Below are 5,489 nucleotides of genomic sequence, written 5' to 3'. Positions count from 1 at the left end.
AAAAAAAAAAAAAAATGGCAGCAGTCATCACCATTTTGCCATTCTCCCCTTTCCACCGTCACTACCATTTCGGGGCGACCACGCTCAGTGACCATGTGCATCGGCCAATCAGGGCCAAACACTTCCAAGGAAAAGGTGGTCCTCATCACGGGTACTACCGGCAGTGGCAAGTCACGGCTCTCCGTCGATCTCGCCAAACATTTTCCTGGGGAGATCATTAACTCTGATAAAATGCAAATCTAAAGTGGCATAGAGATTGCAGCAAATCTTATCCCAGTCCATGAACAAGGTGGAGTCCCGCACCATCTTCTCGGTGAGTTTTGCCCGTAAGATGGTGAACTTACCCCAGCAGAGTTTCGCTCATTAGCGACACTGTCCATTTCTAGCGGGAAACTCCCTATCATAGTGGGTAGATCCAACTCCTTCAATCATGCTCTCCTTGTCGGGTGTTTTGACCCGAAAACTGATCTTTCGATTGTAATTCGAGTATTTCTACAATATGCTCTGACCTGAGGTACAAATGCTGCATCTTCTAGAAGGATGTTTTGGAGCCGGTTCTGTTCCAGCACATGTGCAACCGCGTCGACCAGATGCTCTAGTCAGGACTGTTCCATAAGATTGCAGCTTTCTATGAGCCTATAGTAGATTCAGGGCCGAGACATGGGGTTTGGAAGACTATAGTGGTAGAGGAGTTTGATCGATAATATAGGAGTTTGTTTGGGTACACTCTCAAGTATTGATCAAACTCTTCTACCCCTATAGTCTTCCGAACCCCAAATCTCGGCTCTGAATCTACTATAGGGTCATAGAAAGCTGCCAGCTGCTCAAACAATCCTGACTCGAGCATCTGGTCGACCCAGTTGCCTATGTGCTGCAACACAGAACCGGTTCCAAAACATCCACCCAGAAGATGGAGCATTTGTACCTCAGGATCGAGAAATATCGTAGAAAGACTCGAATTAGGAGCGAAAGGATCAGTTTCTGGGTCAATTCGTTGGGCATGGTTGAAGGAGTTGGATCTACCAGCTATGATAGGGAGTTTCCCGCTGGAAACTTTAGATATGGACAGTGTCACAAAGGATTAGTATTCGGGACAAAACATTGGGAGGGAGGGCATGGTTGAAAGAATTAGATATATCCACCCACTATGATAGGGAGTTTCCCGCTGGAAACAATTTTAGATCCGGATATGGATGGATCCACGGATCAAAAGTGGTCATGGAATCCACTACAAAAAGATGGGCCCATAGACCAGAAGTGTACATGAGGCCACCCAGAGAGTTGACGGTTGGGACGTTACAAAATTGCAACTCATATGTCAAAAATTCAGTAAATCGTGTGCCTTGTCGTTCCATCTTGATTTCACTTTCGGTGGAAATAAAACTTGTCTAAAGGAAGAAAACCCAAGTTGTAATGGTGATGGAAGCTTCTACTGTATCTCATGCATATGGCAAAACAAATAGCTTGCTTGAGAAAAATCAATCCTTCAAAAATTTTGAATTCAGTGTCTACTCAATCTTGAATATTGGATCTTTAATTTCAATCTTGAATGGATCTTTAATTTCTCTTCCTTTTTTCCTTCTCTTCCCAAATGTTTGAAAAAACAATAGAGAACCGCAAAGGAAGATAGAAGAACATACGTACTATGTTGTCATCTTCTCTTGGCTAAAGAGGTCGAAGAAGGTTGAAAGAAAACTCTCTAAAATCCGTGGAGAAGGCTGTGAATTGAATGTTTTACACACTACACTGTGTGGTCTTATTACTGGTCTTCCATAAAAGATGCGTAGACACATTGTTGACAAACTCCTTTGGAACAGAAGGAACAAAGTCTCATGTAATTATTATGTCTTGAAACACTAGCTGACCAACAACCAGTGAATCCTAAATTACTAAAATCTCTTCACAATCAGTATGATTGACCAATAATGATGACACCTGAACGATGTTTCCAGTGTCGGTCCGACAATTTTAGATGCCCTAAGCAAAAAAAAATTAAATACCATTTTTATTATTGTATATAAAATAAAAAAATAGTAATACAGTAATACTTCTATAAATTAATAAGGTCGGGACCACAATATTTTATTAATTTATAGAGGTTTTATTTATAGATAAATTAATACATTAATAATTATTAATTTATGAAGAGATTTTTATTTTCATAGTTTTGAATATTTTCGATTAAAAATAAGATATTTTTGTTATAATTCACATTTTTATATTTCTTAATTTAAAATTTTGGCTATCGTAATATAATTGATGTTAATAGTTTACAAGATTATCAAAGTGAAAATGATAAATGTTTAAAAGTTCATAGTTTAAAAGAAACTGTTATTATTATTTTTCATGATGAAATCAAAGAAGATATTATGGTATCTTTATAACCAATTACAAGTAGAGAAGCAGCTATTGCGTGTAAGACGCTCTACAATTTTTGGATACAATTTGAGAAAACAACACAAAAAGTTTTTAATGCAATGAGAAAGATTATAGAAGAGCTCCAACAATATGCAAATTCAAGAATATGCAAAAAACAATAGAGCAATATTTCACTAAATTTTCTTAGATATATATATATTTAGTTTATATCATTATTAATTTATGATATTGATGGGACTATATTTTTACATAGGATTTCAAAAAAAAAATTATCTTATTATTTTATCGAATTGTGTCATTTTTTACACCGGCCCAACTCGGGACTGAAAAAATTTATTAATTTATAGCGAGTATTAATTTAAAGAGTATTAATTTATAGAGGTTCTACTGTATAAACAATTATTTTCATAATTTAGATTCAAAATCCATAAACCGAAATATGTTCCTTTTGCTTGCTCCCATTTTTCATTTTTTTTTGTTTTTTATGTTCATTAAAAAATTCATACGAAAATAAATATTATATTGCATAATCACTCATTATTGTTTAAAACTCTTCCAATATGAAAACTTTTTTTTATTAGAGTTATAAATTTGTTTTTCTAATTTAAATTTTAATTTTAGACTCATTGACAACAAATTTAATTAACATTAATCTAATGATCATTCACCAACAATTCAAAAGATGAGTTAATATTTTTCATAAACCTAATAAAACTTCTATATCTACATAACTAATATATTGTTTTCTTATATAAAACTTTAACTTTTAATTAATTTTGGTACTTCTAAAAAAAATCTAATAAAAACTAAACTTATAAAAAAACAAAAAAAAATCTACATAGGCATGAAATATTTGGGCTAAAATATGCCCCAAAAAATTTGATGCCCTATTCCTGGGCTTTACTTGCTTGCCCTATGGACAGGGCCTGGATGTTTCATTAGCCTTGCCAAGCAATACAAGACAGTCAAACAGCACAAAACCGCATTTTCCTTCTCATGTTCTATTTCTTTTCCATTAGAGAACTTTTTTTTGTGCAACCATGTGGTGTTTGGCCATGGGATGATGACAGCTTCTTCGACAACTCTCTCCACTAAGATGCATCGATAGTTAATTAGTTAGTGTACCAATGGGTAAATTTCAAGATGAGCATTTGAACTTTACGGAGTTAGTTATTATCTAACGTGGCAAATGCATATTAACTACTCTAGTGTAGTTATATAAGTATTATTCCACCCATCCAAGCGTGTTTGAATTTTTCTGACCTACAACGACCCGTCCTGCGAAGTTTGCAGGACTAAAATAATATGCTAGCATTCGTTCCCAAATTTAAACACACACTTAAAAATTACTTCAAAAATTTAAAAAATATTTGTATAACTAAAAATAGTTTAATAACAATAATAATTAATATTCTAAACATAACTTGAGAAAAAAAATATTCTGAAGTTTGTTTGATAAATTAAATATGTAGGGCGTACCCGCATTTGTAATAGCCATGCCCTGCAAGATCCGCCCTTTTGCGCAGTGTAACTTGTAGACCCAAGATGGAGCAGCCGTGAAGAAGCCCGCTGGCATTTTGCTCATATTAATAGATTAGTATTGTAGCCTATTAACTCACTGAATCATCCAAAGAAAGAAGAAAACCTTATCAACTCAATGTCGCAGTCAAGATTATATTCGAGAAATGAAATAAATACAAGCTCATACATAAACTTTTTGGCAAAGACAACCAATATTATGTTTCTTTTATCAACATTTTGTTGTTAATTGTAATAAAAGGTACCATAGTTATGCTAATTAAAGGTCTCAAATCAACAAAATGTATGACATAAGTATCTCATATACTCCTTCCGTTCCTTATTAATCGTATTTCTAGAAGAAAAAAATATTGTTTCACAAGGTTTTTATGTTATTAATGCACTTTTAATAGGTTTTGGTAATGAATTAAAATTTCAAGAAAAATGACTAAATAATACTATTGGTTTAGAGGTGTAGAAATTTGAAAAATACAAAAAAAAACATTTATAATCAAGTTTTAATATGGTTTCTTAATATGTGTGAAAAACTAAAAAAAAAATATGATCAATTAAAAACAGATATGTGCTAAACATCAATAATGATAAATATCTGACCCGGAAAGATATGTATCTCGATTATACATTTAATAATGATAAATAAAGTATGAATGAGAGTAAGCCAAATTGTGATGTTGATGGAGGCATCTATTAACTGTGTCTTTTGGGACAACCAAAAAAAACTTTGGTTGGGTAAAGTGAAACAATCAAATCTTCTTCATTTCAATTTCTGTATCCATCAATACAATCTTCATGCATCTTTGATCTGTCTTTTTATCTAATTTATTTATCTAAGATTATGGAAGAAGAAAATTGATGATTGCAAAACAGCAAAAGGAAGACGGAAGAGTAGATTATTCTGTTATTGTCTTCTCTTGGCCTTAAAGCTTCTTAAAGGGCAAAAGGAAGTGCAAAACTATCTGACACTAGAGCCACGTACGGCGGCGGCACTGGACAAGTTGGTGAAGATATTGACGGCTGAGCTTGGTTTTACTGCGTGGGTATTGTCGTTGTTGTTGTCGTTGTCTTAGCACCAGACCAACCCTCATCATCGGACAAAAACATTTTTTAATTAATCTTATAATAATGTAAAGTATAAGTACATATGTATTAATTTAAAAATATCTTAGAAAATACTGAAATTTTTTTAAAATAATCGGAATCACCCAAAATATATATATATATATATATATATATATATATATATGTGATTTGATGATAACTCTGTTAATAATCTTAGCTACATGACTTACTCGTATATGTGACATGATTGAGTTAACCAACTTGCACTTTCTAAGTATGTTTTGGATATTTGATTCAACTTGTTAGTTTATGATTCAGTTCGTATCAAACATTGATTCGACTTGTTAGTTTATGATTCAGTATATATTTTTTCTTACAATACTCCTTAAAAAGGCATTTTACCAAAAAAAAATATTAAAAAAAATCAAAATATCCACTTTCACAAAATTAGAAACTGCCGTTTGATGATCTTTCAATTAAAGGTAGGTACGATACATTTTGCTTATAGCATA

The 5,489-nt window shown here is 32.8% G+C and overlaps 1 pseudogene; it reads left to right on the top strand.

Annotated features, from left to right (window-relative positions):
- Positions 7-740, top strand: LOC109132448 (annotated as a pseudogene).

Source organism: Camelina sativa, chromosome 4 (assembly GCF_000633955.1).
Source record: "Camelina sativa cultivar DH55 chromosome 4, Cs, whole genome shotgun sequence".
NCBI lineage: Eukaryota > Viridiplantae > Streptophyta > Magnoliopsida > Brassicales > Brassicaceae > Camelina > Camelina sativa.
The sequence above is the reverse complement of the archived record's forward strand: the minus strand, read 5'-3'. Positions and strand labels throughout refer to the sequence as shown.